Source organism: Aptenodytes patagonicus, chromosome 2, assembly GCF_965638725.1.
Source record: "Aptenodytes patagonicus chromosome 2, bAptPat1.pri.cur, whole genome shotgun sequence".
NCBI classification, from domain to species: domain Eukaryota; kingdom Metazoa; phylum Chordata; class Aves; order Sphenisciformes; family Spheniscidae; genus Aptenodytes; species Aptenodytes patagonicus.
In genome coordinates, this window is record NC_134950.1 from 47,504,517 (window position 1) to 47,522,492 (window position 17,976).

At 40.0% G+C, this 17,976-nt stretch overlaps 1 protein-coding gene and 1 long non-coding RNA gene across 2 annotated transcripts in view; both read right to left on the reverse strand.

The window, feature by feature from the left end:
- Positions 1-17,976, reverse strand: part of SPIDR (scaffold protein involved in DNA repair) — a 206,383-nt gene that overhangs the window by 162,166 nt on the left and 26,241 nt on the right. The gene's annotated exons all lie outside the window — the stretch shown is intronic.
- LOC143156379 (uncharacterized) lies at positions 8,067-10,678 on the reverse strand. Its single transcript, XR_012994616.1, has 2 exons — positions 10,226-10,678; positions 8,067-10,117 (listed from the first exon to the last, which is right to left on the reverse strand). It is a non-coding gene; the product is annotated as an uncharacterized LOC143156379 (long non-coding RNA).

Consider the following 17,976-nt stretch of genomic DNA (forward strand, 5'->3'; position numbering starts at 1 on the left):
TGCAGCTAGCAGGATCTTTAAAAAGTGTTGCAAATCTTTTTTTCTTGAACTTGTAAGTGACCTGTTAGCATTCTGATCAAAATTACATGTTACGTATGAAGCAACGAAAAATACTGTGCAAGTTGCAATTTCCTGAAAAGTTTGAGGCCACAAACCCGGGCCCAAAGTTTGTTCTAAAAGTAAATGGAAGAAAAATATTTTTTATTAAACAGCAGTTAACTCTCAAACACCAGCAGCTGGAGGTGTCGCTCTGGGAGCTGTGCTCAGCACTGAAAAGTTGGCGTGGGGGGAGCAGAAAAAGCCGAGTTGAGAAAGGAGAGGGACAGTAGCAGCAGCTTTGAAGAAAGTGCTCAAGCAGTTCTGGGTGTCCGGATGCACCATTTTTAGGAAGTGTCTGATACAGGCAGCTTTACTGCCTAAATGCAGAAGTACAAATGTTGGCATCCACTGTATCAATTTTGTGCTCGTCTTATTGGCAACTTTTAATCGGAATTTTTTTTCATAGTGGTTAGACAGCAATGTAGCATGCAGTCATATTACTTCAGTAGCAATGAATGGTCCCCAGAGTCTATTATAACTACCTAAGACACTGTAACATTTTCCATTCCCCACTCCAAATCACCAAAGAGATACCTGTGCATATAGTAACCTAAACTGTCGTCTGGATGATCTGCATTCCCCAGCTCACAACAACAGTAATTTCATTTTGGTCAGAAAGATGGGCAAGACATTGCAGCAGAGTTGGTTTAAAAAAAAAAACAAAAAAACACACAACAAAAACCAACCACAACAAACAAACAAAAAAATTAGTCTTTTAAAATCCAAAGAATTTCACATGCTTCAAGCGTCATTTTTCAGGGTACAATATAGGGCAGGACTACAGTGGAGCAAGATCTTGCTTTCTACTTGCCAAAAGCCCAATCAGTTTATCTATATTGCTGCTTTAATTATTTAAACTTCAACTCATACAGTATTTCCATTCAGTGCGTAGGACAGTAATGACACAGATTATCAATGTATTATAACTCTTCTCAAATAAGGAGAGCCAAAGTTAAAGCAAGTTTTTAGACAACGGCAGAATGGTAGGTACCATGTTTTTAACCATTAACTCTAGAACTACACCCTAATCATAAATGTTACCAAAATAAAGCAAAAAATTCCATCAGTTAAGAAAATTCAGAATAAAAACAAACATAGCTGTGTCATATAATGGTGCAAGATGATTTAGTCTAGGCATAAAGGGGAATATAACTTCAGGATTCAGACAAGAATTTGAATATTCTTGTAGAAAAGACTGTTTCTCAGTTTTAAACTCTTCTGTCAAAATAATGTAAAAATCCACTCACAAGTGCATCATTTAAACCCTTAGTTTCCAAAAGGCTGACTTAAGATTTCCACTGGAGCTACTACAATTCAGAGCATTAATATAACACATACCAAGACTTCAGGATAAAAATCCTTTTGACATGTTTATTGACATCTACTACAGCCAGATTTACACTTGGAAATCTTTGACATTTTAAATGCATTTTCCCCCCAAATTGCCAAAAGCAAACGGATTCCGTTACGTACTAATCACTTAGGAGGGAGGAGGAGCTGAGTTTCTAGATCAAAAGTTGACCATTTGTGCCAATTTGCAGGAGTACCATCAAACAAGTGATTTTTTTTTTTTTTTTGCCCCTCTTCCATTTTACTATTAACAAAAGTCCTGGAAAATTGCACCACTACAGCCAAATATAAGTAGTAGTATTCCTGGAATGCACTTATAGAAGGAATGCAAAGCCTACCCTATGCAAAGTAGCACAAGCGTACAATTACATTTAGACTACCTGATGAGACAACCACTTCTTAAGGAAAAAAAGCTTAAGAAATTGAAAATTCAATTTAACAAGTCACCCACACTCTCAAACACTGCAGTGAAAAAACACATGCATATATGCACACACCCCACTACATCCCAAGCACAAGCATTTACACTTACTTATTTATATTTAAACAAATCTGTCATTTTCCATTTAGGAAACATCACGTACTTTCCTCCCCAGTTTTAGGTTTGTCTGTGTATTTTTATACACCTGATGTTAACCTGTTAGCTTGTTCTGCCTAAACCATGAAGACTCTGGCTATAAAGGGGTTCCTGAATTCACTCTGCTTTTTGCAGAATAGCAACTTCAGTTATCTTCACTAACTTTTTCTATGTAAGGCTGTAATGATTCAACATAAATTTTACTAAACAGAGAAGGAAGAAGAGCATACATAGAAAGCAGATGCATGCACCTACACATCCACTCCTCCTCGCCCCAAAACTGAACTCCACATCACTCCACAACCCACTACACACGCATACATACTCTAGAAATTGGTTTCAAATATAGAAAAATATTTGCAGGGCTTTCATGGCAGCTAACTTTACATTTGAAGGATTACAGAAACATACTGCACAAAAATAGGGAGCAAAAGCAGCAATGCTTTCTTATACTCAAAAACTCAAAACTTAAGGCCAATATCCCAAGAGGTTCTATAGTTTCAAGTGATGCTATACTGATAAACTAGGACTTTGACGACATTAAACCAATGCCTTATTCATGTCCTGAACAGCAAGTATGGAAGTCCAAGAAAAACAGAGGCAAATCAGAAAAGCCCCTGTATTTCATGCAACAACCATTTAAAAAGCACAGTGTAGGGAGAGGATCCAGAAAGCATGTAAATCGGGTTTTCTATGAAAGCAACACCACTGGATCTATGATCATGGGTTTTCTAGATATTATAATATTACCACATATCATGGCCAAGACTGTGAAGACTGGGTGCACAAATGTGGCCTCTCTATGGATACAACCCTGGCAGAAAGAAGCACAGAAGATGTCTAAAGTAGTTTGACAGACAATACATAAAACCACTTTGGTGGAAGCAGAGGAACGTTATTTGCTGTAGATGGCAACCACCACCAAAAGCGTTTGCTCATGACTGATGAAGTAAAATTGAACCCGAAGATTTCTAGGGAGAGAGCACAACACAGAACTTACCAAAAAAATGCTCTTGGGAGAAATCTGGGGAATTCCCTGTTTCAGCTACAGAAGAGGAAACCTAGCTATAATAGGAACACAAGGATCTACTTTAAAAAGCACATGATGTTTATGAAGTACTGCCTGAACACATGAACCTTCACAATAAAATGTGATCCAGTGGTGTAAGCACAGGACTGAGTCAGAAAGCCTGACATTTAAGACTGGATCTAACACCAGTTCCTGTGGTTTGGGGAGACGCTGTTTAGGACAAAATTTTCACAAGTGACTCTCAACTGTATTTGGCAACTTGGCTCTCAAGCTTATTTTGCACAGGTGCTAGAGACCGACTCCCACGTAAAAGCACTGAGAACCACTAAGGCTTAGCGTCCAGAGGTGAGGGAAGCAGAACTGCAAAGCATCTACATTTGAATTTAGCATAAGTAGACATTCAAATTTAAAAGACTTCTGAAAGTCCTCACTTAATTGTTTAACTCTTCAAAATAGGAGACTATTGATCGCTTTGATAACTTCAAGGAGACCGCAAAAGAAAAAACTGTTAAAATTGTCCTATGCATGTAAATACATAAGGTTATCTTCAGCTATAAAAGCTAAGACTCAGACTCCGAGAGGCACTTTGATGGCATTTAGACATCAAAGTCCAAGAGGTCAGTCACAAAATCTTCCACTCCTGTCCCCAAAGTCTCCTGATGAACCCAGGTTTTTCAGTACCTAGTATTTCAAGAGTTTCTTAAAGCACTGCTTCTGGACATACCCAGATGCAACGCAACTCTGCGGGCTCATGGTTTATGTCACGTTTAAGCCTGTGAGTACAAAGTTGGTACTTCTGGACTTAAGCCTGTTAGGGCCTTAATTCAGTAGGTGTGGGTTTATGCTCTGCAGAGATTTCCACTCACAGCATGCTGTATGCATTGCTTGCATTGAAAAGCACATCCACAACAGTAAACACATAACTCTTCTGTAACACTCCAGACGTTTCAGCCTAAGCAGCGAGAAACCCAAATTCTAGCACGACAATCTTTAGCTTAAGAGAGTTTAAATCCCTCCCTCTCAGGAAAGCACTCAACCCGCCAAACAAAGCAATGAGGAGGTCATTTCTACCTCTCCCTCAAAGACTGGGCCACTGCAGAAAAAAACCCACAAGATTCAAAGGGTCTTTAAGAGCTCCAGTCCCTGCTTCACATCAAACAGGCATTAGATAAAATACAGGAACACCAGGGAGCTTAAGTGTTCCTTGGTCAGAAAGACAGTAGCTGGGAATCCTGGTATTTAGCACTTAAGCTCTTCTGTTCATTGTATACAGAACACAGGCATCTAAATCTAAGTTTAATGGCTATTTTGCAGGCCAGGACTTAGATTCCTGTAGTTCTGGCACGACAATCAGCTGCACCGCAGAAATCAGCCCATTTCTGTATCTGCCTCCAAATACGCTGCAGCACTTTTTGGAAATCCACACAACTCCCAAAAGGCAAATCTCCCAAAGTCAATGCTGATCACAGCAAATATGCGACAATTCAGTCCTCTTCAGCTGCCTAACCAGATTTCAATTACTGCAGTTTGGAATTTTACAGTGACACTGCATGATGAAGCACAATTTAACTGGATTTTCATTTGTTAGTTACATGAGTTCCTATCTACTTCTATACTTCCCCAATTCAGGCAGTGCAGAAATTCAAGCTGTGAAGACAACACTGGATTTTGCAATGCATTCAGGACTTCAAAAAAAAAATTTCAAACACATCAAAGCGGTCAGATAAGTTAGTACTCAATAGGAAGTTGTTTCTCCAAAGGAAATTGCAAATTTCAAAGAGGAAGATGGAGAGGTAGAATTAACTAACTGTTCCAAAAACTTCAGAAAGCAGGAAGGGTTTGTGAAGGTTGCATGAAGAAACTGCATGCAACTACATAAACAAGCTCAGTTTACGACTATGTAAATATCTTAAGAATATGTCTCCAATTAAAATAAAATTAAAAAACCAACACAAAAAAACCCAAGCAAAAACAAACAAACAAAATCTCCCATCAAGTTGCACATGTTTCTGAAAGGACGTAACAGATATCCTAGCAGTTGTTACATTCGGACCTATTTACCGATTAGACAGACTAAATGTAGACATCTTAAAACTGGCTGTGCAACACAAAGACATTTATATTATGCACCTTCTCAGCTATGGAACACGTAATAAATGTATTTAAAACCAGAACACTTGCTATATTTTGTTGAAGTTTTCCCTATCACTCACAACTTTCTAGCATTCAAATATCTAGTCTTCTTTGAAGATCAGGGATTATTTTAATGCACATTCAGCCAGCAGCAAAGCAAGTGGTATTATGATTTTTGGCCAATTAATCCACTTAGCTTAACTGGCGTTTATATCCAGTGTCCAAATTGTGGGCATCTGGTCACAGGGCTAGACATAAGGGCAATGGGCTAGACAGATCTTCAGTCTGTCCTATATAGCCATTCTTATATCTTATCAGAAAATGTTCCTCTGCAGCTGGGGAAGAGGTGCATGCTTGTAGGGTCCTTTAATACAAGAGTTAGATAAAAAAGGTACCGACTAAAGGCTATGTTCTCTAGTACTTGGCCAGCAAAAGAGACTTTGCCTTTCATGCCCCAAAACACCCACTTCAAGCTGTGACTATACACGTACAGTATTGGTAAAACCTTTCCAATTACCTTGTTACTGTACCTGAATGTAACTGGGAATGTGCCCAGTTCACAGACACAGCTTTTGCTGTAATACCATGATAGTGTGGGCTTGGCATGATTACATCATACACATTATCTTGGCAGTCAGGCAGCGGCAGCTCCACCAACTGAGCTCAAGGCCAAGCCATGAACAGTTGTGCTGACTGCAGTTGTCTGCACATTTTTACAAAGGTTTTCCCATTTATTATGTTTGTTTTCATTTACCTGCCCTTATCTTAGTGCTGTACCAACATCCCTATGCAATGTTTGTATACCTAGTAAGTTGTGAGAAAACATACAGTAACAGGCAACAAACTCTAGCCTTGTCATGATCGTTTTGCAAACATGATGCTCAAAATGTTTCACTCCTGCTAGAGTAAAATAGACCATGCATAATTAAGCCTGAAAACTGTCAGGCGCATGTCTCTTGGAACCACAGATCTGCTCACTTCTGAACTCTGGGCCTTTCCATGTGAGACCAGTTGCTATGGCACAACCCTAAGCTCTTTCTAACCTTCTCAAATAGTATTCTCAGCCATTTTTAGTTCTTCTCCCAACAACATTTAACCTTTTAGCCCAAAACTAACCTACATTAGTTTCAGAGATGACAACAAAAATGAACCATACCTGCCACCCTGTGAAATCCATGCATCTGGCTCTATTTGACAGAACTGCCATTCTGGTGTCATCCCTTCTTCTTCACTATGTGACATCTGTCCCTTCCTTTCCTCCTCTATTCATCCTCTTTGCACAAAAAAAGATGCAGAACAAACATATCGGGCAAAACATGAAACAGACCAGAAGTAAATACTGGAAGTAACTGTATTTCAACTAGAGCAAAAGATTTATTTTAAAAATAGCTGCTAGCATAATTAAGGTCTGCAAGAAACAGCACTTACTAGGCTTTATTAAAATTATAGGATTAACACCAGGGGTGGAGTGTATACATTACAAAACCGATATGTTAGTTGTAGCAGTACATTTTTCTTATTTTGAGGATGAATCCCAATATGCCAGAAATTAGAGACCCACATTTAGCTTGCATAAAATAGGATAGACAGTAGCTGAGCTGGGTCTTTGAAGAGGTGTGAGGACAAGTTCACCCAGCTCATTGTTTAGAGGAGAAGAGGCTTTCTGGAGGCCATGCCTCTGAACTGTGCATCAGCCTCTCAAAAGCTTCAGCAGCCCAGATGTACTAAAAACCTCTCCCCACATCTTCAGAGCCACATCTACCTCCAAACACAAGACAACAGTAGAAGAAGTCTACTGAATGTTGGCAAAATTATGATCAGAGACAGTAAGAGAAACACCATAGCATCCTTGCAAATTTAGAGGCAGAAAAGGGAATTTACAGTAAGATCTCCCTCTCTTCCCTGCCCTCACCACCACCCCCAAAAGTAAATCACGCAGCCATGTACACTCCTGCACAGTGGCTTTAATATGCTGAGTGATTAAAGGTGACAAGGATGACTACAGGCCATACTATGTATCTTTAGAGGCTTTTCAGTTCAACACTGAGGGGCCAAATGGGGCTACTGTGTATCTAAAATATTTTACTCTGATTAAAGGTGTAATTATATAGTTAGTCATAATAGCTGCCATACTTGAAAAAGAAACCCACCTCTCCTTCAGGGGAAGGGAAGGAAATTATGCTACTTTATTCATCCAAACACACTCTCAGTTAAATTCAAATACAACATGTGGACTAGATAAATACAGTGACACACAGCCACAAACACTTAGTAATCCAAGATAGAACATGAGATGAATCTTTTAACCTGTAATCTTTGCAAAGGGAAACTAAATCTTATGATTAAGAGTTCTGTCATATCTGTACAGGTATCAGTGGAGGCTGTGTGTTTTCTTCTCAACTGCCATAAGAAATTCATGCTCGTTTTAAGACCTAAATATGAGCAAAGACACTGCAAACACATAGGGTCTGACACAGAGCTTAAGAGATTTACTTGTTTATGGTTAGCGCATAACTTCTGTGGATATTCACATACATGTTGCGCAGAGGGGGAGGCTGGCACTAAGAATCTTATTCAGCATAAACAAAACAGAAGTCTTTTCCTTCTCTATTTTCAACCCTGCAACAGATTTGCTCCATTATTGTTACCTTCAGCACATCATCACTCTAGGTCCACAGGAATAATGATTTTTGTCTAGGAGGGGCTTCCTTGGCTTAGGTCACCTTTCACAGAAAAGTAGTTGATCTCAAATAGCCTCTACTATTGATGTATAAGAAAAGATGAGGGAGGGTAATTTCTGTATGTAGCTATACTTTTTAAACTAACGCTTCTGGTTACACGGGAGAAGGTGAAAAAGAAAACGCACAATAGACAAGCTTTAGTTTTCCACCAGTTTTTTACTGACACTCAAAGTCCACGTTTAACACCGCTGAAGCCATTTAGACAACCTTCCCCAGCGAGCGCTGCCTGGACACCCTCCAGGAGGTTCAGTTTCCTGAGGAGACAAACTCAGACACAACACAGACCCAGTTCACTTGAACCTGAAGGAGGGAAGGCAGGGTCTATGCAACATCTTGATCCACAGCAGTCCCAGCCCCCAAACTGAATGACAGAACCAGGTTGGATAAAAGACACATCACATTTCAAGGGAAAAAGAGAGGGGAAAGGTGGGAGATACAGGAGAAGAAAATCATCATCCTTGCCAATAAAGTTTCCAGTTATCCGCATGGACACTTGTACACTCTCTGGAAACTCTCCTTCTGGAATAAAATATTTAGAGCATTTGGTGTGCATTCAACAGCTCTGAACAAATCTATTGAGTTTTACTGCTTAACCTTCCTCCCCTCCCCCTTTTATTTTTTCAGCATCGGTGTTAGAATTTTGAAATATTCTATAGTTCAACAACTGCACATACATTCCCCATACTAATCGCTTGACAAGGGAGAATGCTGACCAGGACCCAGCCGAGGCACCGCATACCACATAATTTGTTAGATAACAGAGGTATAAATCATCTTTATACGCGCACAGTTTTTAATCACCATCCTTTGCCCAACATAGCTCAGTGGTCAAGTCCCGAGAACAATTTTATGGGTCCTGTCATCTCTGGTTTTTTCCAAGCATTCTCTCAAGTGATCCCATAGTTCCATTGCTGCACCTCCCTTGAGCTAGATTTCTGTATCTTTTACAATGCTATCTGCTATTCTTTAAGTTTTTACACACTTCATAACAGAAGAAAGAAAACATCATTGAAAATATACAAGAAAATTTTATCTTGCATCAACAGAACTATACAAGAATAACAAAAATACAGATCAAGATATGCTATAAAGCAATAAAGTTACAAAACAGCACATACAACAGTTTTATGGGAAAGAAGGATGGGAAAAAATTATTTTCCAGATTTCACACCATTTCCTTCCCCCACACACACCCAATTTGGGTGAGGTAGGAAGCAAGAAGTTTTTTGTTTCTTTTAATTTTGCCCTGAAACATACTTTAAGTAATTGCAAGTGAGTGACACCTAGTGATGAACACAAATCTGATCATCCTCCACTCTCCCACACAGAGAAGATAAGCCAGCAAGCACCGACAGGTAACTCAGGAGTGGGTGTTGAATCATGGGAACCTGACACTACTATGTTTCTCTCCCTTAAAAGCCAAACATCAAGTGAGCCAAGACCTAGAAACTTGGTGCACAACTAAAAAGAAAAATGGCTAATCTGTCCAAATAAGAGACGGTTAAACCAGATCTAAATCATGACCTGTAAATTCACTTCTCCATTCTCTTTAAAACTAATCACCTCTCTCTAGAAACATCAAGTTTTCCCAGAGATCTCATTCTTAATTAAAAAAAATATATCCCAGAAGCAAACGGGAAGAATGGGTTTCTCATCAAATACTAAAATATTAACAGTTGTCTTAGAGACCACTTAGTGATGTCTCTGGCGTTATAACTGCTATCCTGTGTAAGGATTTTATGAGCTTGTCAAAGACTCTTATTTTGCCAGTAGTTCCAAAATTATTGCTCACAGAGCAGTTACTGGAAGTGAAGGAGAGGGGAGGGGATCTAGTGTGATTTGTGGTAGGGTTACAGGAAGGAAAAGTATGCTACTATGCAAAGTAGGAACAACACAGTCCCCTGAAAGGGAAGCTGGAATAGAGAGACCAAGAAAAGTGGTCTGACTTTTCAACACCATGACATGGGACAATCCTGTACATGGGAAGCTCACCCTGAACAAGAGATTTCTTTACTTAATGCATTTTTAAAAGAGCAGTCCAAAGCTCCAGGGCTAAGAGAGCAAAACACAAAATCCTGTAGGAAAGGGAAGTGATTAACCTAGCACAGCTTTCACGCACTATGTGCCATTTCATCCATTTTTGTCACGAGTGGGATTTTGTCACTGGAACCTCAGGAGTAGCTCCTGCTTTAAAGACACAAAAGTATACACCGTGATTAAAAGCCATCACAAGGACAGGAGTGGAAAAAAAAAAAAAAGAAAAAAATCAGTGGGCAGAGAAAGGAAAACACTTACACACTACAACTTGCGGACCTTGTTCTGCTCTGTAAACCCATGGCCATCTCCTTTTCTCTCCTCACAGATTCATGTGAGGTCAGGCTTTTTTTTTTTTAATCCTTCCGCAAATATTAAAGAAAATTCAAAAACCTGTAAAATTTAAAGCCCTGAAATCCCAAGCTCTTTGGAAAACTAATGCAACAGAGCCACCTACCATGCGAAGGCAGGACTGACAGGGCTCAGGCAGCAAGAGCCACCACTGAAACTTATTTGAATGAACTTGACCCAGGTTGGCAGCCGGCCAGCGCCCTACGTCACCCCGTGACTTAACAGAACACAGTGTTCTTGGCACCCGCACAAAAATGTGTTGAAATCCACGCTGGAGAGAGAGAGAAAAAAGTCAGTGTATGTTTCAAATTAATAAAGGAAAATGGTAATGAAAAGGTAATAAAACGCAAAGGCAGCATTAGATATTTTAAAATGGAGCTGCTGCATTTCCCCCCCCCCAATTTATTCGTATCGTTTGGTGTTCCCTCATGTACCAGGAGTTCGGCACAGTGGCAGTTCTCCCCAGGACAAGCCCTTCCCTGTCCAAATCCCGTCCCACGCGCTCTCCCTCTCACCTCTCCCCGTGCCCTACCTGGAAAATTCCAGCGCAGCACTCAGCCAGGCAGCGAGGGCAGACACCGGCTGCTGCGCCAGGGCTGCCCCTGACTCACTTCCTCGCCCAGCCCTCACGCAGAGGCGACACGGCGGGCACCTCATGCAATACTCCTATAGGGGATGATCAGTTATACAGTTGTGTCATTCACAAATGGATTATGCTAACGCTCTCTCATGAGATGAAAAGCAAACAAATAGAAGGAGGACAGGCAAAACGAACTTAATGAACCATGAACTCGATGTACTTCCTCCACATGCCATATGGCTATTATCTCCCTTTCCCGCATTTCCTTCCCCCAGGACTCTCCCTCTTTCTCTCCAAAGCCTATCCTCAAGTCCCTTTTCCTCCTGTCTGTCACCCCTTCTCTCTCTGATGTCCTATCCTGCTCTTCAGTGACTGATCAAGACATTTGACACCTGTAGGTGCAGGATCAAAACCCGCCCACAGATACCTGCTGAGAGGGCTTTCCCTAGTCACCTATTCAGGGCCCATACCTGCCACCTGCAACCCCACCAGTGTCCTGATGGCGCAAGCCTCCAGCAACACCTTCCAGCCAGGCCATCAGCCACGACAACAGGCAGATGGATCCAGTTTGATCCTCATTACCTTCTGCACACACATCCTCAGCCTAGCATGCAGTCCACGCGGCTAGAGGGATATACAGGAGACAGTAAGGCAAACGTGCTCCCTGCCTGGACAGCCCACTGAAGCTGCTTCCACCATTTCACAGAATCACAGAATGGTTTGGGTTGGAAGGGATCTTTAAAGATCATCCAGTCCAACCTCCCCGCCATGGGCAGGGACATCTTTCACTAGATCAGATTGCTCAAAGCCCTGTCAGACCTGACCTTGAACACTTCCAATGATGGGGCATCCACAACTTCTCTGGGCAACCTGTGCCAGTGTCTCACCACCCTCACGGTAAAAAATTTCTTTCCTACATCCAATCTAAACCTACCCTCTTTCAGTTTAAACCATTGCCCCTTGTCCTGTCACTACAGGCCCTGGTGAAAAGTTTCTTGTCTTTTTTAGACAGCCTTTTTAAAGGCTGCAATAAGGTCTCCCCGGAGCCTTCTCTTCTCCAGGCTGCGTAACCCCAACTCTCTCAGCCTTTCTTCTTAGGAGAGCGGTTCCAGCCCTCTGACTGTTTTTGTGGCCCTCCTCTGGACCCGCTCCACAGGCCCGTGTCTTTCTTGTCCTGAGGACCCCAGTGCTGGACTGCTAGACACAGTACTCCAGATGGGGTCTTACCTGAGCGGAGTAGAGGGGGAGCAAACCTGAAAAGTTACATCAGTTAATAGCTGATCCAGCACTCAACTGCCCTTCACCATCAGCTTAAAGAAGAAAACATTTTTGTCTAGTTACAGATTCTCTAATGAGACACGCAACACATGCATCTAGGAGACGATCCACGTCTCTGGCCAGTCGTTCCAACATCAGGAGCCTGTGTTATATGTGAAAGTTGCACTGATTATTTTTCACCTTGACTATTACACACTGCAAGCTACTATTACGACTATAGAAATAAACTATCTGCTAACCAAAGAGACAATAAAACTTGTACAGGAAGCAATTAGGCCCTTTTAGTAGCCCCTGTTTAGTATCACAGAAAATCCTTTCAAAAGTCCTTTTCTTCCAACCAGAACCCTGCTTATGCCTTTCAAATTAAAATAGTATTAGCTCCAGTACTATAACAGCGGGGAAAATAAGTCTGCTTTAACACCCCAAGGATGAAAAAAAAATAATGAGAAAGAAGTCCTGTGTTTGATGTTTTGCGGATATATTTTTTTGATGCTCAAAATGCCATTTTCTGAGTAACTGCATCCTAAAGTTAAAAAAAAAAAAAAATCTAGAGAGATACGAAGAATCCAATTCTTACACTGGTTTCTTTTGCCTCTCCGTGGGACACACCAAGGACATATTCACATATGGAAAAAACCCCACAAGTGTTGATCAGGACAACGTAGAGAATGGGGCTACTTGAAGAACGAACAATTTAAAAGCTCTCTATAAACAATTAACGATCATTTGGCAGAACCAAGTATAAGTGAAAATTTTCACAGAGCAAGAGAAACAACAGTGGAGATAATAATTTTTAATCTCTTCTTTCTAAGGTCAAGCTCCAGATCAAAGAGGGCACCTAAATAAGTAGCATAGATAAAGTGAATTCAGAGTTAGGTAAGTTATAGGAAGGAAAGGCATTCAAATAACAAATACACAGATTGCTGATGACACAGATGACAAGGAATTCATATCAAGACACGTAAATTTCCAACGACATGCTTTGACTTGACAGGTTATCTTTAAAAATCCCTATGGAAGGAGCAGTTCATATTTATTTAACAAAGATGCGCTGGCATTCACACCATATGCATCACCAAAGCAGTTACCTACCCATTTCCCTCCAAGCCCAGCCAGAAACACTACTCCTAGAGTAGAGATGGGGGGAAGATTTTCATACTCTTCGGTAGTCTCATGTTTACAAAGGAGTTTACTGGGTTGTCAAGGAGAAAAAAAAAAAACCAACAAACCATCAGTGATCCCCATACAACATGCTTTGAATACACACAATTAAATTTGTCACAAAATTACATATGAGTCCTCCGCCAAACTTTGAAAGCCTGCCCCAGTACCCTCGCGTCTCTCCTAATTGGGCTTGGCAAGGAGCACCAAGATACTGTTAGGTCTGAAAGTTTGCTCGAGAACCAGATCCACCGGTTAGAGAAGTTTTCTCGAGCCACTCCCAGCTGGCTAGTGGGCAAACCACAGGGAGACTGCCAGAGCCTCCAAGGAGGGCAAAGTTGAGGGCAGGATGTGACACACTTACCACAATCATGCAGGCTACTTGTCTTTGCAGGCTGCTTGTCTTCCTAACACATAGCATGGCTTACAGCTTCTAAGCAAATGCACAGGACTACTAGCTCTAACAGGCTGAGATTAATTTTTTGTTGTATTGTTAAAGTATGTATTCAGTAAGATTGTTCTTACACCCTTCAAGACTGTGAATGGGATGTTTAAAAAAAAAAAAAAGAAAGAAAAAAGAGTTGGGATCTCTTACAACTAAAAGATAAAGCAACGAGTCCTCATATTTTTGTAGCTGAACGCAAAAGCCAGCAAGGCCTGTGCTCCACTGCCCTTCTCCTAAACCACCTCATCTCTCTGGAACATGAAGTATTTCAGTTTGTTAAGGCCTGGAATATTTTCATTTGCAGTTTAGGGAATCTCAAGTGATTGGATGCAATTAGCTGCACCAGGACCAAAACCAGAGTAACACATTCTCTGGCTTTAGTACATACTGTTTGAATTAAAAACTTGCAATTGCAGCAGCACGTTATGGTTTTATTTAACACACAAAAGAAAACCCCACCTATCCACCAATAATTTTAATGGTAAAGCCCCATTTTCAAAGCACAGTTGAATCCTGAGCCATGAATGCATCTCTAACCATCTTCAACTATATACATATGAAAGCAACCACAACAGCACACAACTACAGCTAGTTACATACCTGCCAGGTAGGGAAAAAAATCTAGGTGAGAGGAATACTTTTATTTTCTTAAATACAACACCGTTTGTCAATTTAAAAGAAGGAAGATTGTACCAGATGGGTCACCCTCCTTAAAAACAAGTGTAAACAAGACTCAGATACTGAAGAAGAACAGCAATACCTTGTAGCTCCGTTAATGTGGTAATTTATTCATTTCAGAGTTGGGTCATTTGCTAATAAAGCGAAGAGCACTTACTGGACATGTCAGTAATGTTGCCGAACCTGACAATCTAACACGTTTGCCTACTTTCTTCTCCCCCATTTTTAAACATAGTTAAAATATCCGGTTAGAGGGTCAGAGAAAAGATCTAGGACAGATCCATAACAAGAGTGAGTCGTAAGTACAGAAGCAATGTAAAAACATGACTTCAGAGGAGCCGGAAGTGCAATAGCGCATGAGAGAGACAATCACGTCCACAGGTGAGTAAAACCAGGATAATGCCAGAATTAGGTTAGCATTGCATTTGAGCTTCTGCAATTTTCAAAGTCGAAGCATCTTAAGTCTATTGCTGTTTTATAACACCTGATCTGTCAGCCCTCATAACACTTTGGTCTGGAAATGACTTATTACCAGATAAAAAGCACAGAAAACAGGTGAAGGAAAAAGTGTCTAGCTACCTATGGGGCAACACAACAGGATTTACGTGATCTGTGGTTACAATAAATGCAGACGGAGGCAGACAAATTGCGCCTATCTGACTGTGCATACAAAACTCAAGACTTTTCAATTTATTAAATATAAGTTATAACTGTTTGCAGTGAAGGAGATGATGTTCATTGCCAGCTACATATGGGAACATATTTCTAGATATTTGTTTTTATTTTTACCAATTGCAGCTTAGGGTGGGGAAGGGGGTGTTTTTTCTTTATCAAAAGCTAGTGCAGGTTGACGCGTTTTTCTAAAAACAAACGCACACACTTGTAGGACTGACCACATTTTAACCACAATAACAATGTCATACAACCCATCAGGCTTCTGGATTCTACGGAGTTTCACAACATTAAAACAGATTTGTACTCACATCTTGTTTAAATAAAATTTCAAGTTGGTTTCGTCAGTCTTAATTTCATTCTCAATTTTTGTTAATTCCTTTATATCTGTTAACTATCACCTTCTTCACTTTAGTTTTATGCTTCCATTTCATTATGCACTAGTTTGCCTTAGTTTGTCCTCTGTGTGGTTTTTAAGAGTTTTAGCAACTATTGATTTTCCACAGTACAATTTCCTCTCTTTAAAACACTACATAGTTAAGCTCATAAAACCAAACAAAAGAATTCCTTTCTAACTTTTTCCAGCATTTTTTGTTTATATTTCTACGCATGCAATTAGTCTAGTTTTATCTAGCAAAAATCAAAGCATTATTCTTTTTAGAAGCTGAACATACTGGGACTAACGCCTGCCAGAGAGATTGAGGCACCAGGTATGAAGTTTCAGTTTCACTAAATACAAGTAACCTATCAGATTCACTCTGCATTTTAGATGTAAACAGCAAACCAGAACTTCCTTCTGCTTTAATCCCATAAACATTGGCATAATGCCACATAAGATAACATGCTAACCAGACTCTGGAAGCCGAGGACTTAAATGCACAATAACGCAGCAATTAAAAAATTGTGGAGATCAAGGAAACAAAATAAGAACAGCAAGAACAAGTCAGGCCAGAGACTTGTTGAACTCGGCATCCTATCTGGGACAGTGGCCTATATAAGATGCATAAAGCAAAGAAGTACAAAGCAAGTGAATACTTCTTCCCTGATATACTCCTCCCCAGTGAAGTGATTTGCAACTCCAGAACTTCCCGAGGGAGCATCATTTGACTTATTAGCTTAATGGATTTTTCTCCAGAAAAAAACGTCCAATCACTTTTAAACCAAACTCTGCAGAAGTCTGGTAATATTGTACAACTTCTTAATATTTTTAATGTCAGCAAAGAAAGTAACTGGAAGGGACCACAGGTGGGTCACCAGCCATAGGTTTCCGATCCAGTCATTGTGGTTTATTATTGCTGCAACACCTAAAAAAGCCTCAGAAAAGTTAAGGAGTATTATGCTGAGAACTGTACCAAAAAATGCAAAAAGAAGTGGCAACCTCTGTTCAATGACTTTGTGCCAGCTAAAGAGCCTGAGCAATGAACTGCATTTTAAAAAAGTCATAGTGGTGGAGGAAAAAATACATTGAAAGATATTTTTCTTGCAGTTAAACCCTACAATACTACCAACACTTGGGGATCTCCTTCAGAACATTTCATTCATTCATTCCAGTTCATTCCAGTTCAGGAAAACACATAAGCTACATTATCTTCTTCTTTTAAAAAGTGGAGCACAGTGCTGCTAACAAGCAGATGGAGAATTTTTACGATCTACTGGCTGCAAATCTCATAAAAATTAAATCCATTTGCTGTTCTTCCATTTAAAATATGCATGGTAACAAAGCAACAGAAATTAGCGTTCAGTGACCTCTTAAATCATCCCTCCCTGCTCAAAATGTGAAAATAAACCACCACACGTTGCATCACCAGTAGTCTTACTTTTTCAGTTCTGTGATGACGACAAGGATCATGACTGTGTCAAAGCCGAATGATTATTGTCTACATTATTACTTCTGACTGTTCGGAGTGTCTGGAGCATGCAAGGCAGATAGAAAACTTCCACCACCACTTTCCAAAATGCTTATCAATTAATTGATGGCAATTAAGTAACAGCTGAGTAGCATTAAAAAACCATGAAATTCGCATGCAGAGAATTTAAAAAGTTTTGCTTCTTCACAACCAAATCTTTGAAGTCATGATCCACAAGCAACTGTTGCATTAAACGTGCAGAAATGCCAACCTGAGAATGCTCAAGGTAGTTGCGAAGTTACACATACAACAAAAAATTATGTGGAGTACTTTATAATAATAGAGTACAACTCCCCCCCTCTTAAATCTCACTGTCATTCTTGTCTTCAAAAAGTGACCTGCACCACGTAAGTGTGGCATAGAAGTTATGTTGCCTTCCAATACTACATAAAATCATGTTCTAATTTTCCTTTCCATCATTTCCCCAATTATTTCTTCCACTTAGCTCCCAACACAATGAACTATGATGGTGTTAACTAACTTAAATATTTACACTCAGCGTCCACGATGGGAACCGAGAAGATAAGTGCAACATTTTTCACTTAGACTCATATACAAAAATGATGAATCAACTCAGCATCTTCATTATCAACAGAAGTGATGCATTCACCTTTTTTGGTTTGGTTTTTTTGTTTGGGTTTTTTTTTTAACATTGAAGAAACCAAACCAGATATTTTCCCGGACCTAGTTTCTCCTTTGAGCTCATTAGATTTAAGCCATCAATATGTATGGGAACCATTTATCTAAAATTGTAAAGCCATGTAAGGAAAGAATTCTCTGCCCTGTTCTGATGCCCACTTAACTACTTCTTCCCCCTCCACAACTGTGGTTAGTGCTAAGTTTTTAACAATGAAATGCTCTTACAGAAAAGAAAAGCAATCACAGAATCTTTAAATTATAAGTAATGTAAGCCACAAGTCAAAAATAATGTAAGAAAAAA